Source organism: Bos grunniens, chromosome 29 (assembly GCF_055505025.1).
Source record: "Bos grunniens cultivar Pamir isolate PY7600 chromosome 29, Bosgru_T2T1.0, whole genome shotgun sequence".
Taxonomy (NCBI): Eukaryota; Metazoa; Chordata; class Mammalia; order Artiodactyla; family Bovidae; genus Bos; species Bos grunniens.
The window spans coordinates 10,616,213-10,641,833 of record NC_141193.1 but is presented as its reverse complement, the minus strand read 5'-3'; positions in this window follow the sequence as shown (position 1 = coordinate 10,641,833).

Here is a 25,621-nt window from a genome sequence, read left to right as displayed (position 1 = left end):
AATTTTATTTGTTTATTTATTTAAACATGAAAAACATTTGAAATTGGGGTATAGCTGATTCACAACATTGTGATAGTTTCAGGTGAACAGTGATGGGACTCAGCCATGCATATGTATGTATCATTCTCCCCCAAACTCCCCTCCCCTACAAGCTGCCACGTAACACTGAGCAGAGCTTCGTGGCCAATACAATAGGTTTTTGTTGATTATCCATTTTAAATACAGCAGTGTGTGCTAATACATTTAAATACAAGCATGCGTGCTAAGTTGCTTCAGTCATATCTGACTCTTTGCGACGCTATGGACTGTACCCATCGGGCTCCTCTGTCCATGGGATTCTCCAGGCAAGAATACGGAAGTGGGTTGCTATGCCCTTCTCCAGGGGATCTTCTGGACCCAGGGATCAAAACTGTGTCTCTTACATCTCCTCCTTTGGTAGGCCGGTTCTTTACCAGAGCCACCTGGGAATTCCCCAAATTCTTAACTATCCATCCATCTCACAGCCCCATCCCGCCCGCTCTGCACCGCCCCCCACCCCCCCAACCCACACCCCCTCCCCCGACTCCCAACCATCCCAGGAACCATGAGTTTTCTAAATCTATGAATCTCTTTCTGTTTTGTTAGTAAGTTCATTTGTGAGAGAGTACGTATTTTCTAAGTCACACACTTGGTCTCAGTGCTTTGCGTTTCTGGTTGTTAGGATTCTTGGGATTGTAATTGTTCTCTGGGTCAGAAACTTCTAACTTTGAGTGTCATATTACTGAAGTTGATCTACTGCTCAGAAAACCCATCAACCAAAACTCCCCAGGGAATTTAGGATCTATGCATATTGCAGAAGCTTCTGAGGCCCAGTGTGTGGTATTTCCAAAGGAAGTGAAAGCTAGCCTCAGCCCCAGCTGGGACACGCAGACCAGCTGGCCACAGCCCAGCCTCACCACTACCTTTGCTCTGCAACCCAAGACAAGCTTATTTCCCCTGAGCCAGAGCTCACAAGCTCCCTAGCAAACAAAACTGGGTCACCTGTGAGCGCCACTGCTGTGGTGTATCCCCCGAGGGCCAGAGAGGCACTGGGACGACTCTGAGGCTTGGGCATGGACTTTGCGGTTAGAAATCAAAGACAATCTCTCCTTCTCTCTTTCTCCCTCTTCTGTGAGCAGTTGCTCTAATATTCTGCTCTAGACCACCCAGGAATGCACAGAAGGACAGACAAAAGACACAAAGGACATTCCTAGGGCAATTCAGAGTGTACCCACTCCAGTATTTTTGCCTGGGAAAGTCCATGGATAGAGGAGCCTGGCAGGCTGCAGTCCTTGGGATCACAAAGAGTCGGACACGACTGAGCGACTGAGCAGAGGGGCAACTTGGAGGGCAGTGTCGCGTTGTTGCTGTTCAGCCTCAGTCGTGTCCGACTCCCTGTGACCCCATGGACTGCAGCATGCTAGGCTTCCCTGTCTTTCACTCTCCCCTGGAGTTGGCTTAAAGTCACGTTCATTGAGTTGAAGATGCCATCCAACCATCTCATCCTGTGTCACCCCCTTCTCCTCCTGTCCTCAATGTTTCCCAGCATCAGCGTCTTTTCCAACGAGTCGGCTGTTTGTATCAAGTGGCCAAAGTATTGGAGCTTCAGCTTCAGCATCAGTCCTTCCAATAAATATTCAGTGTTGATTTCCTTGAGGATTGACTGGTTTGATCTCCTTGCAGAGTCTCTCAAGAGCCTTCTCTAGCACCACACTTGGAAAGCATCAGTTCTTTGGCACTTAGCCTGCTTTGTTTGTCCAGCTCTCACATCCGTACATGACTACTGGAAAAAGCATAGCTTTGTTGGCAAAATGATGTCTCTGCTTTTTAATGCCCTGCCTAGGTTTGTCATCATTTTTCTTCCAAGGAGCAAGCATCTTTTAATTTCACAGCTGCAGTGTCATATCTGTTCTCTAATGGTGCTAAGAAAGGATAATAATAACAATAGTAACTCCGAATGAGAGCCAAGGGAGTGGCTGGGATGTGCCCCCAAGCCAATCAGGAGGAAGAAAACAGTGCAAAGAAGGATGCTATTCAGAGCCACAAACAACCTCTTTTTCCTGCTCAGTCTCCCCCTCCTCTTGGTCTCTGGAATTCTTCCACCCACGGGCACCAGCCTTTCTGCCCCGTGATTGTATAGTGGGGGCGGGGAATGGGAGAACTGGCCACCTGACTCTCCCTGGCCAGTTGGCTGCAAGTTGTCGTTCATGAAGCCTAAGGGGTTCCAGGCTCAGAATCGTATTTCCCAGACACCGTCTACCAGCCTTTTAGGGTCTTCCATTTGCTACCATCAAGAGGACCAGTGATTTTTCTCTCCATCAAACTGTACATTTAGACTGGGCTTCCTTGGTGGCTCAGTGGCAAAGAATCTACCTGCCAGTGCAGGAGACTTGGGTTTGGTCCCTGGTATGGGAATATCCCACGTGCTGTGTGGCAAATAAACCCGTGCCCCATAACTACCGAGCCTGTGCTCTAGAGCTCTGGAGCCGCCACTAGCAAAGCCTGTACCCTCAGAGACAAGAAAAGCCACCGCAGTGAGAAGCCTGTGCACTGCCAAATACAGAGTAGCCCCTACTCGAGAAAAGCCCTTGCAGCAACGAAGACCCAGCACAGCCAAAAGTAAATGAATAAATATTAGTAAATAAAATGATTTTTTTTTAAATGTACATTTAGATTCAGGGCCCTTTTTTCAGGAGGACTTATGAGGGGTCAATAGGAAGAGGACCCGGCAAAATATGGGGCTACCAGCTTCCCTGGGGAAAGTGACTCCTTGGTCAAGACCTGTAGACTCTATTTGTATTTATCTGACCTGAAGAGCTGGTTGGGATGAAAAAAGAGAAAGCAATTTTCAGCAAGTATGTACTCCTGGGCAAGAAAAAGGAAGGAAGCATTGATTCACCCCACTTGGGTGAATCACAATGGTGTTTATGCTGACCGAGAGAAGCCAGTCTCAAATGTTTGTATATTGTGAGATTCCGTTCATCTGACATTCTTGAGAACAGGAGGATGGGGAGGGAGGCTAGAGCAGTGGCTGTCAGGGGTTATGAGTGGGGGTCAGGATACCGCAGAGCAGGAGAATGGTTTGGTTTTCAGTTGGGGAGGTTAAACAACAGAATGGTTATGTATCTGATTATGGAGATAATAATAAGAATCTATATGTTTATCACTCAGTCGTGTCCAACTCTTTGCAACCCCATGGACTGTAGCCCACTGGTTCCTCTATCCATGGAATTCTCCAGACAAGAATACTGGAGTGGGCTGCCATTTCCTTCTCTAGGGATATGAATCTATACAGGTGCTAAAATTCAAAGAATCATACATAAGTCAATTTTTCTGTAGTGATTTTTTTTTTTTAATAAAAAGTTAATGATGATAATGGCTGACATTTGCTCCCCACGGACCTGATTGTGTAAGTGCCAAATGTCCATTGTCTCATTGTTTTTCTTCTCAGTAAGCCGTGTGGCTTCAGGTTAGCCAACTTGCTCGAGGTCACGTACTAAGCGGACCCTTGAACCATGTCTGTCTGACCCAAGAACCCGTGATCTAACCACTGTGCAGTGGTGCCTCATTTGGGGGCCAGAGCGGGAAAGGATCACGCCGTACCTGAGACCCTGGCTTGGAGAGCACACGAGCAAGAATCAGGTTCTCTTCCAATGGGAGAAGCTGTCGGGGGGTGGGGAGGGTTAGCCCTGGCTGGAGAAGGGACCACAGAGTTGAATTTACATCCGTCTGCTTCAGATGGCTCTTCCAGGCCCAATCCCGTTTCTCTGGCTCTCCCCCAGGATCAGGGGCTGGGCAGCTGAATGGAACTGCTGTCCCCTGGGAACTACAGCCATTATGAAGGAAAAAAAATGAGACTAGACCAGTTATAGCCCTCTCCCCAGGGCCAGGGATGAAGAAGCAGGGATTGGGAGACAGGAGGCAGTTTTTGTTTTCTTCTCATTTACATGTTCCATAAACTGACTTCTTTTCCTGTTTTGTTAAAAATGTTTCATTTGTTGGACAGCACAGATGGATGGGGGATAGCGGATACATGCACAAGTGCATGCTCAGTCACGTCCAAATGTTTGCAACCCAATGGACTGTAACCCACCAGGCTCCTCTGTCCATGGGAATTTCCAGGCAAGAATACTGGAATTGGGTTGCCATTTCCTTCTCCGGGGATCTTCCCAACCCAGGGACTGAAGCTGTGTCTCCTGCATTACAGGCAGATATTTTTTACCACTGTGCCATGTGGGAAGCCCTGCCTGTAAATTCCTGAAGTTGTTTTACGGGAATCAGTGGTCCTCTGGAGCTCTGTGGGGTGAGTAGGAATTAACACAGGCTGGGTATCGAGACTTCTAAGAAGAGGAAACACAGATGTGGGGGCCTCAGGCTGAAGAGGAACAGCACATATTTAGCAAATTGAAGAGTTCAATGTATTTCAAGAGAGCCGTTCCCGGAAGCTGAGCCTGGGAGGGGAGGGGCTGGGCCATGCAGGACTCCTGTGCGGACCAGAAGACTTTGAACTCTATCCTGATGGCAGTGACAACAAGCAGAGTGGGAGTGAAGTTTAGAAAGATCGCTCCAGATGGCCGGGTATATCCAGGTGTGAGATGGGGGCCCCAGAGTTTGGCAGTGGCAGGAAGGACACATGGATGGGTTCAAAAGGTATTTAGGGAGTAGAATCAACAACAGGTCATGAAGATGGTTCAGGTGTAGGGGCCAGGAAGGGAGGACTCACAAAGCTCTGAGCCAATAAAGATGCTTTTCCTTGGGATGTGAACACAGAAAGAAGAGGTGGGGTTGTGACCAAGAGTTTGCTTTTGGAAGCTTTCTAGTTTAGGTGCCCATGGGTCATTGGTGTGGAGCTATCCCACTGGTGGTTGATTACCTAGGGCTCAGGGGGAGCTGAACTGGTGATGTGGGCTTGGAGGTCATCAGCATTCGTGGTTCTTGGGAGTGGGTGGCCTGAGTGGGGAGAACTAGGAAACCTGCAGAGGGAACAGGGAGAGAGCCAAGAAGAAGGATCAAGGCACAACCTCAGGAGCCCTGCATCGAAACACAGCCACACACATCACCCTCGCTGCATTTGCAGTATGCCACCTCTATTATTTTCTATTTAGTATTTTAAGTTGTCTCATTTTCAATATAGTGGGTTTATTTAAAAGGAAAATCTATATAATTAGATGAAAAATCAGTATCATTACCGTACACAGATATTGGTGATAAAAATAAATACAATGAAAACCAAACGATAACATGCAATTCTCGCTAGATAGTTTGCGAATCTCCTTTGTTCAAAAAGGAGATTCTCAAATGTCAGTCCTGCTTGCAAGATGTTCCCACACCCAGCTGAGCTTGCTCCTGGAAGAAATCGGGGCTGGAAGAGAGTTTAAGAGGGGATCATTTTATTTTTTTTTTAATTTGGCTGTGCTACGTCTTTGTTGCAGCGTGTGGGATCTAGTTCCCCACCCAGGGATCGAATCCAGGACGGCTGCATTGGAGTGTGGAGTCTTAGCCACTGGATCACCAGGCAAGTCCTGGAATAACTTTCTTGCTGACACCTAAAATCAGCTCAGATCTCATCTACAACCAGGGCACTTTTGTCTAAAGCATGGGTCCTCAAACCTATTCTGTAAATGAGCAGATAGGAAATATTTTAGACTTTGAGGGCCAGTTACATCCCTGCGGTATATTCTGCTTCCCTTCCTCCCTCTTTTCTTGCAATCCTTTAAAACCAATCTCACTTCTGGGTTGTATAAAAACAAGCCCAGATTTGGTACACAGGCTGTACGAGAGAGGAGCAAACGCCAAGAGAGACAGGAGCCTGTGGTGTCACAAGCGGTCCCGTGGCACTCAGCTTCTTCTTTCTTTAATTTCTATTTTATATTGGAGTGTAGCTGATTAACAATGCTGTGTTGGTTTCAGGTGTGCAGTAAAGTGATTCAGTTACGCACATACATATTCATCTAGTCATCTACATCATCACCTAGTCATCTCTGACTCATTGCGACCCCATGGCCTGGAGCACACCAGGCTCCACATATCTATTCTTTTTTCAAGTTCTTTTCCTATTTGGGTTATTACAGAATATTGAGCAGAGTTCCCTGTGCTGTCCAGTAAGTAGATCCTTGTTGGTTATCTGTTTCAAATATGGCATCATGTAAATGTCAGTCCCAAACTTCCAATCTGGGTCTCCTCCACCTTTGCCTGCTGAACCAGAGACAGCTTTCTAAGCACTCAGCTTCTGACCACAAATGATCATTCCCTTCCCAGCCATGAATGGCCCTTCACCGTCTCTGTTTTTAGGCTTCTCCCACAGGATAATTCCTTATCCCCTGTGAGTTTTGGGCTTCCCAGGTGGCACTAGTGGTAAAGAACTTGCCTGCCAGTGCAGGAGACCTAAGAGATGCAGGTTTGATTCCCAGGTGTGGAAGATCCCCTGGAGGAGGGCATGGCAACCCACTCCAGTATTCTTGCCTGGAGATTCCCATGGACAGAGAAACCTGGTGGGCTACAGTCCACAGAGTCCCAGAGTCAGACCCGACTGAGGTGACTTAGCACAAGCACCGTGAGTCTTGGGGGAGATTTGGCTACACTTCCCTTGTTGACAGTTTCTCAGGACCACAGACTCTCAGAACCTGTTGTTCAAGGACTCACTATTGGGATAGCCCTTCGGGCTGGGTCAGCGTTCTAGTACCAACACCTCCCTCTGGACCCCTCCAAGTTCCTCTTCTGATGTCATTCCTTCCCTCAGACCTCTCTGTGCCTCGACCTAAGGCTCACTGTCCCTCCTTTGCTCGATGAAGAGTAGCTACGTTAAGGTCACCTTTTACTCCCGATCTCCAAGGCTGCCATCAAGTCCTTCCCTCCCTCCTGTCAGTAGCTGGAGTTCAGGTACCCCTCTTCCAACTTGAGTGTGAGTAGGTCTTCCATCTGAGGTGGAAGAGATGTTCTAGGTCTTCCAGGGCGTGGTCGTAAACAGCCTTGCAGGTTCTGATGGAGCCTGTCTTTTGGACAGTTGTTTAGAGTGCGGCCAGCTGCCTTGAATGAAGTCCAGCCAAGCTGTGAGGAAGTCCAAGCGAGTCAAGTGGCGAGAACACATGGAAAGACAGACACTCGACATCCTCCAGCTATATTATTCATTTCTCCAAAATGGATCACCTTTTTAATATAAAAAAATGCCCCAGTTATTCATGAACTAACTGTATGTTAGGGGACAAAAATCAATATAATTTTAATAATATAGCCATGTATTCAACTTCACAATGTCTCTAGTGGGTAGGTTTTGGCAGACACGCTGTGATAAGTGATATACTTGAATATTGTAAGAAACTGGGTTACAGTGGAGTTCTAACATAAACTGGAGTGCTGCAGAGTCAAGATGCACTTGTCCATGCAGTGGGGCAAATGCAATTTCAGTATGCCTTGCTAGCATACACATCAGCTGTGTTCAGGTTTCTCTTTTTTATCCAGCTCTTACTGTCTAGGAGAGACAATATGATGCGTCAGTGGTACCGCTTATTACGGTGTTTGAGGAGCAAATATTAAGAATGTGCACAGCTGGTATTTGACTCCACAGGACCACAAATGATTCCCAGATAGTTGCTATTGTCTTTTCTCCTTGATACTCTTTTTTTGATTTTTTTTATTATAATCTTTTTTTTTAAACTTTACATAATTGTATTAGTTTTGCCAAATATTAAAATGAATCCGCCACAGGTATACATGTGTTCCCCATCCTGAACCCTCTTCCCTCCTCCTCCCCATACCATCCCTCTGGGTCGTCTCCTTGATACTCTTATATAACTCATACTTGAGGAAGCGATAGTTTAAAAACACTAAGGTATTATCTTTTTAAATTTTTTAAAACCTTTTGTTGATGTATAGTTGATTTACAATATTGTGTCAGTTTCAGGTATACAGCAAAGTGATTCAGTTATATGTGTATATATATACAATCCACTCTTTAAGATTCTTTTCCTATATAGGCCATTACAGAGTACTGAGTAGAATCCCCTGGGCCATACAGTAGGTCCTCATTAGTTATCTGTTTTATATAGAGTAATGTGTATGTGTCAATCTTGATCTTTCGGTCTATCCCTCCCCGCTTACCCCCTGGTAACCGTAAGCTTGTTTTCTACATCTGTAACTCTATTTCTGCTTTGTAGATGAGTTCATTTCTTTTTTTTTGATTCCACATTCAAGTGATATCATGCAATATTTCTCTTTCTCTGTCTGACGCTTCCCTCAGTATGACAATCTCTGGGTCCGTCCATGTTGCTACAGATACTTTTCAATGCAGCTTCTTCAGTTTGTTTTTATTTTTTTAATGAAGTATAATTGACCTACAATACTATGTTAGTTCCTTGAGCACAGTGTAGTGAATTGATATTTCTAATGATCACCACAGTAAACCTAGTCACCATCTGCTGCCGTGCAAAGATATTACATAATAATTGACTTCTTTCCCTGCACTGTATACGTCATACCGATGACTCATTTGTTTTGCAACTGGAAGTTTGTAGCTCTAATCTCCCCTACCTATGCCTTTCCTTTCCTCACTCCCCTCCCTTCCTGCAAACATCTGTTTGTTCTCTGTACCTATGACGCTTTCTGTTTTGTTATGTTCGTTCATTTGTTTTGCTTTTAGACTCCACGTATAAGTGAACTCATATAGGATTTTCTTTGTTTGACATTTTACTTAGCATGATACCCTCTAGATCCATCTATGCTGTCACAAATGGCAAGATTTCATTCTTTCTAGGGGGGCATGCTACTCAACTTGTGGGACCTTAATTCCCTGACCAGGGACTGAACCCCAGCCTTTGACAGTGAGAGTACAGAGGCCTAATTACTGGACCACCAGTGAATTCCCCCAAGATTTCATTCTTTTTTATGAGTGAGTAATACTCCATTGTATATCTTCTTAATCCATTCATCAATTGACGGGCACTTAGGTTGCTTCCGTCACTCTGTGTCTTTTGATTGGAACACTTAGTCCATTTACATTTAAAGTAAGTATTGATTGGTATTACATATATCCTTATATTGCCATTTTGGTTAATCATTTTCCATTTGTTTTTGTAATTCTTTTTTCTCCTTTCTTTTTCTTTTGCTTGTGATTTGATAACTCTCCTTAGTGTTATGTTTGGATTCTTTTCTCTTTTGTGTTTATCTATTATAATTATAGATTTTTGGCTTGTGATTACTATGAGGTTTATATATATATATGTGGTTACTGTGAGGTTTATATGTTCATGATTATTTTCAGTTGATAATCTTAAGTTTTTGAACATGTTCTAACAACTCTGTACTTTTATTTCCTCCAACCGTTAATGTTTTTGACATAACATTATACACATTTTTGTTTTGTGTGTCTCTTAACTATTTATTGTAGATATATTAATAGATGATATCTCTAGAGAGTCCCTTGGACAGCAAGGAGATTAAACCAGTCAATACTAAAGGAAATCAACCCTGAATATTCACTGGAATGACTGATGCTGAAGCTGAAGCTTCAATACTTTGGCCACCTGATGCAAAGAGCCAACTCACTGGAAAAGATCCTGATGCTGGGAAAGATTGTGGGAAGGAGGACAAAGGGGCAACAGAGGATGAGATGGTTGGATGGCATCATCAACTCAATAGACATGAGTTTGAGCAAACTCCAGGACATGGTGAAGGACAGGAAAGCCTGGCGTGCTGCAGACCGTGGGGTTGCAAGGTCTGACAAAAGTTAGTAACTGAACAACAACTAGCTATTTTAGCTGTCCTGGCCCAGAAACCAGACATTTAAGTAAAGAGAACTTCAAATGGCTTCAAGCCATCCTGCAATCTTATGAGACCCCAAGTAAGAACTGCCCTGCTGAGCCCAGTCAACTCCCAGACGGTGAGAGATGTAACTTAACCTTTTAAGCCACTGCATTTGGGGGTGGTTTGTTACACAGCAGTTGACAACTGGAACACCACCCAAAGGTGATGTCTTGTCAGGAGGTTTTCTGTCTCACCCAGGGATAAGGTTTAATTCTCTCTTCTCTCATCCAAACAAGATGACTTTTCCTCAGCTTTGCAGGTCAATCTCTGGTTTTCTCATCAGAGAACGATGTGAATTTTTTACCCAGCTCAAATTACTCAAACCCAGGAGTTCTCAAACTGGTTAACTATGAAAGGTACTTTTGTTTGCCTAAGCCAGAGTCATTGCCCAAATCTTTCATCCTGTCCTCTTTTACTGTAAAGCCTGGGACAGCCAGATACGCATTTCCTGGCTTTGCTGGGGAAGGCTTTATAACCCTTATTTGGCCAATGATGTGAGGTCAGCTGTTGGGTTCTTGAAAACAATCTTTGCTTGTTGATAAGGGGGAAGCTGGGGGAAGAAACTGCCTGACATCATCACTTGCTTTCTGCTCCTGAATATGGTGTGAGGATGTGACGTGATGTGTGGGGCTGCTGCAATCATCTTGAAATGATGAGGGGAAACTTCGAACTCAGAACCTTATCATCTTCTTTATGAAAAGAATAAACAACTCTTTCTTTAAAACATTGCTAGTCAGGGGACTTCCTGGTAGTCCAGTGGTTAAGAATCTACCTGCCAGTGCAGAGGACATGGGTTTGATTCCTGGTCCAGGAAGATTCCACAGGCTGTGGAGCAACTAAGCCCGTGTGCCACAACTACTGAACCCATGTTCTGCAACTATTGAAGACTTTGCGCCTAGAGTCCATGCTCTACAACGAAAGAAGGCACCCCAATGAGAAGCCTGTGCACTGCAACTAGAGAGTAACCCCCACGTGCTGTAACAAGAGAAAAGCCTACACACGCAACAAAGACCCAGCATAGCCTAAATAAATAAATGAATAAAATGTAAAAATAAAACTATTGTTGGTCTTTTTTTTTGCAACTGAATGCATTCCTTACTGTGACATGTGTCATGTTCACTTTAGAGACAAGATCTGAATTTTCCTTATAAAAGTGGGGAGTGTCTCCCTTTGGAGGCCTGCCTGTTGAGTTTTTGCCTCCTGGGGCTGGAGATTCAGGTGAAGGGAGGAGGAACATGCCTCTGCCTGGGGCTTGAGCTGGGAGTTGGAGTGGGCTTGTGGGTTCTGGCAGGGAAGACTTGGGGAATGGCTGATGTGAGCGCTCCCCGCTGCAGAGGGCTTTCCCTAGTATCAGCCCTGGATCTGGTCTTGATCACATGAGGAGTCAAAGCTACCACCCTGGACTCATGAACTAGGGGACTGGGAGGTCCCCCCAGTATTGATGGTGGGCGGGGGTGGAGATGACAACAGACAGCGAATCAAGTTAGGAGACTGAACTCTGGTCCCAGCTCTGCCACTAACTGCCTTTGTGTCCCTGTATATCAGCCAATTCCTTGACGGCCGGTGTTCTGAGCCCTCATCTGTGAATAGGACATTCTGTGCTCACAGGGAACCCGTTGTCCCCAGGCTCCTGGTCTCTGAGCCTCTTCTTGGAAGCACAAGTAATCCTGGGCCATGATGGGCCCACATCCAACAGTTGGCAAATGCCACTCCAGGATCCTCCTATGGTGGGAAGGGAAACCTGAGCCCCTGCTGGGCTTCCAGAGGCCAGGTGCAGCGAGGTGGGGAGGGTGGGGGCGGGCAGGAGGCAAAGATGAATCAGAGGAAGAGCCTGCCTAGAGCAACACAGAGTAAGCGGAGGATGGTAATGTGAGGATCCAAGTTCTTAAGGTCCCTGATCCCTGCCTTGCCAGCTCTCTCAGCTCACTTCCTGCCGCTGGGCCAGTGGGGCTGCTGGGGCGGGGAGCGGTGGGTGGCCAGGCTACATGGCGGGGAAGGGGACAGAAAGCCGGAGTCCCAGACTCTGGAAAGGTGGTGTTCAGGTTTCCTCACTGCTCCCTGGGAGGCTGAGCTGCTGGGAAGTTCCCACCACCCACCATGCTTTCTCCTCACCTCTCCGAGATTTCTGCAGGGAACAGTCTGCAGTCAGCCAGCAAAGGATCTGCCCACAGACCCCTGGACCTGTAGATCCTCTCTCCTTCCCGTACCAGGAGATTCTCCTACCCCGTTAATACCTTCAGGCAAACAGGAGTGGGATGGCGGCTCAGAATGCCGTTAGTCTTCCAGGCAATCTTTCCAAATCTTATCTCATCTAGTTCTCTTGATAAATCTAAGTACTCCATTGGTTTCAGAGATGAGGAAGCCGGAGCAAAGAGACTGACTGACCTCCAAGGAGTCACACCAGCCGAGAAGCGACACAGCCACAATTTCCACTCTGGCTTGTTGATCTTTTCTTAATATCTTCTGCTTCTGTTAGGTCCATATCATTTCTGTCCTTTACTGAGCCCATCTTTGCACGAAATGCTCCATTGGTATCTCTAGTATTCTTGAAGAGATCTCTAGTCTTTCCCATTCTATTGTTTTCCTCTATTTCTTTGCATTGATCACTGAGGAAAGCTTTCTTATCTCTCCTTGCTAATCTTTAGAACTCTGCATTCAAATGGGTATATCTTTCCTTTTCTCCTTTGCCTTTCACTTCTCTTCTTTTCTCAGCTATTTGTAAGGCCTCCTCAGACAACCATTTTGCCTTTTTGCATTTCTTTTTCTTGGTGATGGTCTTGATCACTGCCTCCTGTATAACATCACGAACCTCCATCCACAGTTCTTCAGGCACTCTATCAGATCTAATCCCTTGAATCTATTTCTCACTTCCACTGCATAATTGTAAGGGATTTGATTTATGTCATACCTGAGTAGGAATACCAGACCACCTGACCTGCCTCTTGAGAAACCTATATGCAGGTCAGGAAGCAACAGTTAGAACTGGACATGGAACAACAGACTGGTTCCAAATAGGAAAAAGAGTACGTCAAGGCTGTATATTGTCACCCTGCTTATTTAACTTATATGCAGAGTACATCATGAGAAACACTGGGCTGGAGGAAGCACAAGCTGGAATCAAGATTGCCGGGAGAAATCTCAATCACCTCAGATATGCAGATGACACCACCCTTATGGCAGAAAGTGAAGAGGAACTCAAAAGCCTCTTGATGAAAGTGAAAGAGGAGAGTGAAAAAGTTGGCTTAAAGCTCAACATTCAGAAAACGAAGATCATGGCATCTGGTCCCATCACTTCATGGGAAATAGGTGGGGAAACAGTATCAGACTATTTTTAGGGGTTCCAGAATCACTGCAGATGGTGACTGCAGCCATGAAATTAAAAGACGCTTATTCCTTGGAAGAAAAGTTATGACCAACCTAGATAGCATATTGAAAAGCAGAGACACACTACTTTGCCAACAAAGGTCCGTCTAGTCAAGGCTATGGTTTTTCCAGTGGTCATGTATGGATGTGAGAGTTGGACTGTGAAGAAAGCTGAGTGCTGAAGAATTGATGCTTTTGAACTGTGGTGTTGGAGAAGGCTCTTGAGAGTCCCTTGGACTGCAAGAAGATCCAACCAGTCCATTCTGAAGGAGATCAGCCCTGGGATTTCTTTAGAAGAAATGATGCTAAAGCTGAAACTCCAGTGCTTTGGCCACCTCATGCGAAGAGTTGACTCATTGGAAAAGACTCTGATGCTGGGAGGGATTGGGGGCAGGAGGAGAAGGGGACGACAGAGTATGAGATGGCTGGATGGCATCACTGACTCGATGGACGTGAGTCTGAGTGAACTCCGAGAGTTGGTGATGGACAGGGAGGCCTGGCGTGCTGCGATTCATGGGGTCGCAAAGAGTCGGACACGACTGAGTGACTGAACTGAGTGGTCTAGTGGTTTTCCCTACTTTCTTCAATTTCCGTATGAATTTGGCAATGAGTTCATGATCCAACCCACAGTCAGCTCCCAGTCTTGTTTTTGCTGACTGTATAGAACTTCTCTATCTTTGACTGCAAAGAATGTAATCAATCTGATTTCAGTATTGACCATCTGGTGATGTCCATGTGTAGAGGTTTCTCTTGTGTTGTTGGAACAGGGTGTTTGCTATGACCAGTGCATTCTCTTGGCAAAACTCTATTAGCCTTTGCCCTACTTCATTCTGTACTCCAAGGCCAAATTTGCCTGTTACTTCAGGTATCTCTTGACTTCCTACTTTTGCATTCCAGTCCCCTATAAAGAAAAGGACATCTTTTTTGGGTGTTAGTTCTAGTCTTCACAGAACCATTCAACTTCAGCTTCTTCAGCATTACTGGTCGGGGCCTAGACTTGGATTATTGTGATATTGAATGGTTTGCCTTGGAAATGAACAGAGATCATTCTGTTGTTTTTGAGATTGCATCTAAGTACTGCGTTTTGAACTCTTTTGTTAACTATGACAGCTACTCCATTTCTTCTAAGGGAATCTTGCCCACAGTAGTAGATATAACGGTCATTCACCCATTCTAGTCCATTTTAGTTCACTTATTCCTAAAATGTTGATGTTCACTCTTGCCATCTCCTGTTTGACCACTTCCAATTTGCCTTGATTCATGGACCTAACATTCCAGGTTCCTATGCAATACTGTTCTTTACAGTATCGGACTTTACTTCCATCACTAGTCACATCCACAGCTGGGTTTTGCTTTTGCTTTGGCTCCGTCTCTTCATTCTACTATACAAAAAAGATCTCATGACCCAAATAACCATGATGGTATGATCACTCATCTAGAGAGCCGGACATCCTGGAAAGTAAAGTCAAGTGGGCCTTAGGAAGCATCATTATCAACAAAGCTAGTGGAGGTGATGGAATTCCAGTTGAGCTATTTGAAATCCTAAAAGATGATGCTGTGAAAGTACTGCACTAAATATGCCAGGAAATTTGGAAAACTCTGCAGCGCCACAGGACTGGAAAAGGTCAGTTTTCATTCCAATCCCAAAGAAAGGCAATGCCAAAGAGTATTCAAGCTACTGCACAATTGCACTCATCTCACACGCTAGCAAAGTAATGCTCAAAATTCTCCAAGCCATGCTTCAACAGTACATGAACCGTGAACTTCCAGATGTTCAAGCTGGATTTTAATAGGCACAGGAACCAGAGATCAAATTGCCAACATCCATTGGATCATCGAAAAAGCGTGAGAGTTCCAGGAAAACATCTACTTCTACTTTATTAACTATACCAAAGCCTTTGACTGTGTGGATCACAACAAACTATGGAAAATTCTTCAAGAGATGGAAATACCAGACCACCTGACCTGCCTCCTGAGAAGTCTGTATGCAGATCAAGAAGCAACAGTTAGAATTGGACATGGAAAAACAGACTGCTTCCAAATTCGGGAAGGAATACGTCAAGGCTGTATATTGTCACCCTGCTTATTTAACTTATATGCAGAGTACATCATGAGAAATGACAGGCTGGATGAAGCACAAACTGGAATCAAGATTGCTGGGAGAAATATCAATAACCTCAGATATGCAGATGACACCACCCTTATGGCAGAAAGCGAAGAAGAACTGAAGACCCTCTTGATGAAAATGAAAGAAGAGAGTGAAAAATTTGGCTTAAAACTCAATATTCAAAACACTAAGATTATGGCATTCAGTCCCATCACTTCATGGCAAATGGATGGGGAAATAATGGAAATAGTGGCAGACTTTTTTTTGGGGTGGGGGGCTCCAAAATCACTGCAGATGGTGACTGCAGCCAAAAGACACTTGCTCCTTGGAAGAAAAGCTATGAACAACCTACACTGCATATTAAAAAGTAGAGACATTGCTTTGCCAACAAAAATCTGTCTAGTCAAAGCTATGGTTTTTCCAGTAGCCATGTATGGATGTGAGAGTTGGACTATAAACAAAGCTGAGCATTAAAGAATTGATGCTTTTGAGCTGTGGTGTTGGAGAAGACTCTTGAGAGTCCCTTGGACTGTGAGGAGATGCAACCAGTCCATCCTAAAGGAAATCAGTCCTAAATGTTCATTGGAAAGACTGATGCAAAGCTGAAACTCCAATACTTTGGCCACCTGATGTGAAGAACTGACTCATTTGAAAAGACTCTAATGCTGGGAAAGATTGAAGATGGAAAGAAGGGGATGACAGAGGATGAGATGGTTGGACGGCATCACTGACTCGATAGTCATGAGTTTGAGTAAGCTCCGGGAGTTGGTGATGGACAGGGAAGCCTAGTGTGCTGCAATCCATGGAGTCACATAGAGTCAGACACGACTGAGTGACTGAACTGAACTGAACTTGTTGACCTTAACTCCCACTTCTCCAGGCTGACCATCCATCACCTGGAGAGTAAAACCCATACCAGTAGCTGGACACAAAGGGCCCTATGGGTGTGGTCTCCACGGACTTTCATTTCTAGAAGCAAGGAAGATGTTGGGGAGAGCCACACAGTGGCCTTCAAATGAACCTGCAATGTTTTAACATTTTATTACCTAAAAAAATAAGAAGCAAACATGGTACAGTGTTGACATCAGGCAAAGCTGGGTGATGGGTACACAGGTCTCCCACCTACAGTGTGTGTGATTTCGTTCCTTTGTAAATGAGCTGGGTTTTGAACTTGAGAGGAGGGGTGGGCCCCAAGGAGACAATTAGGATTTTAACAGCTTACTATAAGTGGAACATTTCATTTCTCTAAGTATTGAGAAGTGCATGTTAATAGTTATTCCAACCAATAGTTACTCTGTCAAAGAGTTCTATCAGACGTAGACATTCAGACAGATGTTCTAATAAATAAGCACTATAATCAGCAGAGACTTGCAAAGCCTTTTCTGGAGGAAGTCAACCTCTGCACAGTGCAGTATCCAGGCAGGTCTGTTGTTTAGACTCACAAGTCATTTTGTTGTCATAGATAATAATACAGTATTATCTATGCTCTCCTGTAAGCTTGAAATATTTCATAATTAAAATAAGATTGCCATGTCACTCCTTCTGTGGGACATTGTGGTTCCCCCAAAGATGTTCTGGTCATTTTCCCAGGACCTGTGAATATATGACCTTACAAGGCAAAAGGGATCTTGTGGATATGATTGAGTTAAGGATTTGGGGATCTAGGGATTATCTCAGTGGGCCTGCTGGAATCAAGGCTTCCCTGGTGGCCCACTGGTAAAGAATCCACCTGGTTTGGGAAGATATCCTAGAGTAGGAAATGGCAACCCACTCCAGTATTTTTGCCTGGGAAATCCCATGGACAGAGGAGCCAGATAGGCTACAGTCCACGAGTCCACAAAGAGTCAGACACGAATGAGCAACTGAGCACTACTGCTGGGATCACAGGTCATTCATTATCAGAGTCAGGTGCCTCAGTCAGAGGTGATATGAAGATGGGATTAGTAGCTGGAATTGTGTGGTTATGAGTTGATGAACATTGGCAGCCTTTGCTCAGTCGTTCAGTCATGTCCAACTCTTTGTGACTCCATGGAGTAGTCTGCCAGGCTCCTCTGTCCATGGGATTTTCTGGGCAAGAATACTGGAGTGGGTTGCCATTTCCTCCTCCAAGTGGGAAGCCTTTAGAAACTGGCAAAGTCAGGGAAACATTTCTCTCCAACTCTCCAGAAGGATTGTTTCTGGTCCCTGAGAGACTCATTGGAGATTTCTGACCTCCATAACTGTGAATGATCTTGTGTTTTTTGAAGCCACCAAGCGTGTGGCAATTTGTTGCAGCAGCAGTAGGAAATGAATCTGGACATGGTCAGCAACTATACCAATTGGTTGTGATACAGTTTCTCAAAGCAGGAACAAGAGTTCCGGAAAGGGCCGTGCCCTTCCATCCCACTCAGGATGGCACAGCTGGCCTCCCTGGGTTCCTGAATCCCCGGTCCTGGGTTTCCCTAGAGTCCACTCAGCACTATCTAACTTCAGCAGGAAATCAGGGAAGCCAAAGGCTCATGGAGTCAAGAGCCCTGACCTGCGTGGTCAGCATTAACACTCCCAGGGCCTCAAATACTCGGTTCCTCCTGGGCCCCCCAGGACCAAGATACTAGGTACTCCTGGTCTGGGAATTAACTGCCTAGGCCTTCCCTTCTGGGTCTTGCACATGAAAAGATGGATTTTCCAGTTGATGGACACCCAAGTGCTTCTGATCGGTCCCCCTGATCCCTGAACTTCCTTGTTCCCCTGCTGCCCTGGGCAGAGAACTGTGTCTTCTGACCTCATGCCCATTCAACAACTTTTGGCTATTGCTTAGTCTGCAGCAATGCCAAATTCTGGGTGGGGGAGAATGGGGTGAGGTCTTTTCAGAGACCCCCCTACTCCAATCACCTTAGGAGTTTATGGTCTAGTAGGGGAAACTATGACATGTACTGGACAGCTACAGACCAAGGTGCCCTGTGACTATAGCGGGAGGGAGGGATCTGAGAGTCCACGTTTGTTCATTCAGATACTCGTTAAGGCTCCCAAATCATTTCCCTTCGGCCCATCTGGACTCTAAAGGCTGAAAATGTGATCCTTTGCTGTGAAGGTGCAAAATATCTTCCTACAGAGACAAAAACAGAAGCAGATAAAAAAATTTCCTAGTAATAGCTGAAGCTCCAATACTTTGGCCACCTGATGTGAAGAGCTGACTCATTGGAAAAGACCCTGATGCCGGGAAAGATTGAGGGCAAGAAGAGAAGATGGTGACAGAGGATGAGGTGGTTGGATGGCATCACTGACTCAATGGACAAGAGTTTACACAAACCCCAAGAGATAGTGAAGGACAGGGAAGCCTGGTATGGTGCAGTCCATGGGGTCTCAAAGAGTTGAATACAACTTAGCAACTGAAAAACAGCAATCAGGAAGGATGTGAATGCCCTGGTATTCCTGGAACAGCTGTGGAGTCTCAGACAAGAGAGAGCAGGGAGGGACTCAAGTCAGATTCCAGAAGACGCTCAGGATTGTGCTGGGAAAGCCGTGGAGGCAGTCTCAGCTGTGGGGGTTGCCATAGGAGAGTGTTGCAAGGGAAAGGACAGAATGAGCTAAGCTAAGAACATGCTGACAGCAAAAGGTGTTCACAGTTGGGAGGGGGTCAGGAGTACCCAGCGTTAACTCTTGTGTTGGGAAATAATCTGTGTATGCTAGACTAACCCAGGCGTGCCTTTAGTGGTTTATCAATGCCCCTGAAGGAACTTCACTGGTGAGTCTGTTGGGGCAATGCAGGACTTCAAGTGTTCCAGAACATGTGGTCAGAGCAGGTGCCCTGAACAAAAAGGGTAAGGAGGACATGCTTGATAAGGTGGGAGTCATAATTCAATGTGCTCAGAGACATCGTCAGGTGGAGGACTAACTAGGGGTCAGCCAGGAGGGGTTGAAGTGACGGGGTTAACTGGAAGAGCTGAGTAAAGGAGATTGTTCCCTGGAAATGAGAGTGACAACTGTAAGGATTCATGACCAGTCACCTTCTCTGCAGAAGAGAAATTGATCAGAACCACAGCAAGGAACAGCCCGATCTATCTTATTGATTACATTCAAATCTGACCAAAAGACGATTTGGAGCCACTATCGCACAGTCAGGGGGACTGCCCTCCTCCCTTGGTTCTCTGGACTGTCGGTAAGAAGGTAGAATAAGGGGGCTGCCCTTGGCAAGGCTGAGCTTGCCCGGAGAATGGGGGGCTCAGGAGTCAGTATGGAGAAGGGAGGTGGGGACAGGGCAGGAAAAAGTGACTGCCCAGAAGCAGCTCCAATGTGGGTTTAGGACAAAAGAGTTGGGAAGAAAGAAGGGCGAAAGGACAGGTAGATAAGATGTCATTCTGAACACGAGATAGAAAGAGGTAGAGAGAAGAGATGAAAGCTGGAGGCAAGAGTGAAGGATGGAGGAAAACAGGGCGACGATGAACAGAGCCAAGATGGGGTAAAAACAAGATGACAATGCAGAAAGCCAAGTATCTGAGAACAATGGGCCACGGCAGAGGAGAACAAAGGCCAGGACAGAGCCAGCACAGGCCTGGAGGCCTTCATACTGCAGCCCACGGATTTGGTTACACAAAGGGGACTAAGAGATTCTGCCAGAAACAGATAAGCACCCTGCTGTGTGGCTGGGCTGGACCTGCAGCTCTACAGTTCGTTGAATGTTTGCTTAACAAAACATTTCACATTTCGCTGTACTGAAAGCCCTAACGAGTCAGGTGGGCTTTCTTATCAAGATATTCAGGGTCTTTCACTCACACCACATCACTGTGACGACTATAAATCCAGGAGGTTCTGAACGCTAGAAGGTCAAATGCAGTAGATTATCTACTGATTCCTGAGCCCCTCAATCTCCAGGCAAGCTTGACCTTGCCAAGGGCAGCCACCTTATTCTACCTTCTTACCAACAATCCAGATCATTGTTACAAGGATGCTCAAACTAAAAGTCAGACTTGTGGTTGCCAGGGGGAAGGGGAGTGGGGGAAGGAGGACTGGGAGTTTGGGGTTAGCAGATGCAAACTATTATATATATAGGATAGATAAACAACAAGATCTTACTGTATAGCACAGGGAACTGTAGTCTGCTGCTGCTGCTAAGTCGCTTCAGTCGTGTCCGACTCTGTGCGACCCCATAGACGGAAGCCCACCAGGCTCCCCCATCCCCAGGATTCTCCAGGCAAGAACACTGGAGTGGGTTGCCATTTCCTTCTCCAATGCATGAAAGTGAGAAGTGAAAGGGAAGTCGCTCAGTTGTGTCCGACCCTCAGCGACCCCATGGACTGCAGCCTTCCAGGCTCCTCCGTCCATGGGATTTTCCAGGCAAGAGTACTGGAATGGGGTGCCATCGCCTTCTCCGGAACTATAGTCTGGTATCTGGTAATTAACCATAATGGAAAAGAATGTGAAAAAGAATATATATATCACATACATATATATATATATGTATGTATTAATATAAGTGAATCATTCTATGCCAGAAATAAACACAATGTTGTAAGTCAACTATACTTCAGTAAAAATTTTTATTTTATATATTTTTGACTGCGTCTGGGTTTTCATTGCTTCAAGAGGGCTTTCTCTAGTTGCAGTGAGTGGACTTCTCGTTGCAATCGCTTCTCTTGTTGGGGAGCTTTTGAGCGTGAGGGCTTCGGTAGGTAAGGTGCGTGAGTTCAGTTGCTCCGCAGCATGTGGAATCGTCCCGGACTAGGTATTGAACCCATGTCCTCTGCATTGGCAGGCAGATTCTTAACCAGTGGACCACCAGAGAAGTCCAAGAAATATTTTTAATTAAAAAAATAAAGTCAGAGCCTTGTCCTGTTACCTGTATTTTATAGTTTTGGGAGTTTTACCCAATCTGGATAGGAGGGTATGGTATCTTACAACGGACATGTGACACAGTGGTTGGAATGCAGGCTCTATGCTTAGTGGCCTGGATTCATATCCCTGCTTTGCTACACACTTTGCTACACACTGAGAACTGTGGGCTCAATTTTATGATCTGTAAAATGGGTACATTGAGAACACCCACCTCATAGGGTTGTTGTGAATAGTAAATGACTGTCTACATGTTAAGTGCTTAGAATAGTGCCTGGCACATGGAAAGTACTCTCTACATCTCAGTGATCATGACCGCTTAGCGATCATAAGTGGAGAAGGAAATGGCAACCCACGCCACTATTCTTGCCTGGAGAACCCCATGGACGGAGGAGCCTGGTAGGCTACAGTCCATGGGATCGCTAAGAGTCGGACAAAACTGAGCGACTTCACTTTCACTTTTCACCTTCATGCATTGGAGAAGGAAATGGCAACCCACTCCAGTATTCTTGCCTGGAGAATCCCAGGGACAGAGGCGCCTGGTGGGCTGCCATCTATAGGGTCGCGCAGAGTCAGACACAACTGAAGTGACTTAGCAGCAGCAGCAGCAGCGTTCATAAGAACAAAATATGAAGACAAGAAGTAGATGGTCCTAGGTTAAGGGAGGAGAGGTTAGTTTGGAGTGGGCTTGTGCAGCTTACACAGTGCAAGGGTCAGAGAGATGGGAAGGGGCTTCCAACTGAAACTAGGGGTTTGAGTGTGGCCCTTCATGAGGGTTTGCTGCCATTTCTGATTGAGCTAGGTCCAAGAGAGGGAACCGAGGGCCTCATCTGTCCATCAAGCGGGTAATAATAACTCTAGGTCCCCAAATGAGAGACTTCAGGGTATATCTATATGTACCTATATGTATATCTAAATGTGTGCTGAGCCTCAGGCTTCATTGCACCCTAGCCCCGGAGATCTGTAATACGGTACAGCCACCTGACACTTGAAGAAACAAAGTCAGATTTTGAATTTGCCACCTGCCAGCATTTTGACCTTTGCCCCCAGTTTCCTCCCCTCCCTCAGTGAGCTGTTATAAAGATCCAGCGAGTAGAGTAAGCAAAAACAAATACAACTGGATCCCCGATAAACATCACTTACAGAGCTAGTGTGCAGAAAAACTGCAGCCCTACCTGTGAAATCCAAACTGCTGGTAATAGAACTGTAAACAGTGTCTTTATGGACTAGAGGCAAAGGACTTCTTTAAAAATGCCAAAAGCGCAATCGTAAGGCTCAAGATTAACGTGATCCCTCCAACTACAGGAAAACAAAGACACAATGGTCAAAGATAATGACTAGGAGGAGACTGGATACATGCGTGTGTATGGCTGAGTCCCTTCGATGTTCACCTGAAACTATCACAACACTGAAAATCTGCTGTGCCCCAATACAAAATAAAAAGTTAAAAAAGAAGATAATGACCAGATAACAGATTGGGCAAAGGTACTGCAGTACCGCAAGCCCAAAATGACTAGTATCTGAACGGTACAGGACCTCCTGCATATCAACAAGACAGAGAGAAGAAACTCGTGGGAAAACGGGCCAAGAAGAGGAACAGGCCATTTTCAGAGTAAGAAACTGGAAGGGCAAATATATGGGGAGACGTTCACTGGTTACAGGGTAATTGAAAATTAAACCAATGAGATACTACTTGCCATCTGTTTGGCAAAAATTAAAAAACTGAGGAATGCCGAGCGGGTTAGGATGTGCGGCTATAAGCTTCCTACATTACTGGAGGTCATGGGTAGGTGGTGTAGCCTTCCTCAGCCAGACCACCTGTATCTATACCACATAATCAATAATCCACTCCCTGGGAATTTACATATAGATACACCCTGAAGTCTCTCATGCAGGGACCTAAGGACACCTACATGAGGATGCTCATCATAGTAGAGGGTTGATGGTGGGGTGGGGGGCAGGGCAGGGCAGTAGAGGGCAGGGCTGTGGATGGGGTGATGGCGGGGGCAGGCCTCAATCCAAGGCCAAAAAACTGCAACGTGAAACAGAAGCAATATTGTAACAAATTCAATAAAGAATTTAAAAATGATTCACATCAAAAAAATCTTTAAAAAAAGGACTATTATCCAAAATACACAAAGAACCTTTAAAAAGCAACCATAAGAAAACAAAAACTTATTTAAAAAATAGGCTAAGACCTTAACAGGTATCTCACCAAAGAAAATACATAGATGACAAATTAGCATACCAAAAACTCCACATCATATGTCATCAGGGAAATGCAAATTAAAATAAAATAAGATACTACTACAAACCTAACAGAATGGCCCAAATCCAGAACACTGACTACACCAAATGCTGGTGAAGATGTAGGGCAATAGAAACTCAAATTCATTACCAGTGGGAATGCAAAAAGGTGCAACTATTTTGGAAGATATTTTGGCAGTTTCTAACACAATTAACAAATAGTTGAGAAATAGCTGAGAAAAGAAGAGAAGTGAAAGGCAAAAGAGAAAAAGAAAGATATACCCATTTGAATGATGAGTTCCAAAAAATAGCAAGGAGAGATAAGAAAGCCTTTCTCAGTGATCAATGCAAAGAAATAGAGGAAAACAATAGAATGGGAAAGACTAGAGGTCTCTTCAAGAAAATTAGAGATACCAAGGGAACATTTCATGCAAAGATGGGCTCAATAAAGGACAGAGATGGTACAGACCTAACAGAAGCAGAAGATATTAAGAAGAGGTGGCAAAAATACACAGAAGAACTGTACAAAAAAGATCTTCATGACCCAGATAATCACGATGGTGTGATCACTCACCTAGAGCCAGACATCCTGGAATGTGAAGTCAAGTGGGCCTTAGGAAGCATCACTATGAACAAAACTAGTGGAGGTGATGGAATTCCAATTAAGCTATTTCATATTCTAAAAAGATGATGCTGTTAAGGAGCTGTACTCAATATGCCAGGAAATTTGGAAAACTCAGCAATGGTCACAGGACTGGAAAAGGTCAGTTTTCATTCCAATCCCAAAGAAAGGCAATGCCAAAGAGTGTTCAAACCACTGCACAATTGCCCTTATCTCACACACTAGCAAGGTAATGCTGAAAATTCTCCCAGCCAGGCTTCAACAGTATGTGAACCATGAACTTCCAGATGTTCAAGCTGGATTTAGAAGAGGCAGAGGAACCAGAGATCGAATTGCCAACATCCATTGGATCATTGAGAAAGCAGGAAAGTACCAGAAAAACATCTACTTCTGCTTTATTGACTATGCCAAAGCCTTTGACTGTGTGGATCACAACAAACTGTGGAAAACTCTTCAAGAGATGGGAATACCAGACTACCTTACCTGCTTCCTGAGAAATCTGTGTGCAGGTCAAGAAACAACAGTTAGAACCAGACATGGAACAACAGACTGGTTCCAAAGGGACAAGGCTGTACATTGTCACCATGCTTATTTAACTTATATGCAGAGTATATCATGCAAAATGCAGGGCTGGATGAAGCACAAACTGGAATCAAGTTTGCCAGGAGAAACATCAATAACCTCAGATATGCAGATGACACCACCCTTATGGCAGAAACTGAAGAACTAAAGAGCGTTGAAATACGAGAGTGAAAAAGTTGGCTTAAAATTCAACATTCAGAAAACTAAGATCATGGCATCTGGTCCCATCACTTCATGGCAAATAGGTAGGGAAACAATGGAAACAGTGACAGACTTTATTTTGGGGGGCTCCAAAATCACTGCAGATGGTGACTTCAGCCATGAAATGAAAAGATGCTTGCTCCTTGGAAGAAAAGCTATGACCAACCTAGACAGCATATTGAAGAGGAGAGACATTACTTTGCCAACAGAAGTCCATCTAGTCAAAGCTATGGTTTTTCCAGTAGTCATGTATGGATGTGAGAGCTGGACTATAAAGAAAGTTGAGCACCAAAGAATTGATGCTTTTGAACTGTGGTGTTGGAGAAGACTCTTGAGAGTCCCTTGGACTGCAAGGAGATGCAACCAGTCAATCCTAAAGGAAATCAGTCCTGAATATTCATTAGAAGGACTGATGCTGAAGCTGAAACTCCAATACTTCGGCCACCTGATGAGAAGAAATGATTCATTGGAAAAGACCCTGATGCTGGGAAAGGTTGAAGGCAGGAGGAGAAGGGGACGACAGAGGATGAGATGGTTGGATGGCATCACCGACTTGATGGGCATGAGTTTCAGCAAGCTTCGGGAGTTGGTGATGGACAGGGAAGCCTGGCGTGCTGCAGTCCATGGGGTTGCAAAGAGTCAGACACGACTGAGCGACTGAACTGAACTAAACACAATTAACATACTTTTACCATAAGATCCAGCAATCTGCTCCTTGGTATTTATCCCAGAGGTTGATAACACTTTCACACAAAAACCTGCACAGGATGTTTATAGCAGCTTTATTCATAATAGCCAGAACTTGGAAGCAACCAAGATATCCTTCAGTAGGTGAGTGAATAAACTATATTCCAGACAATGGAATATTATTTAGA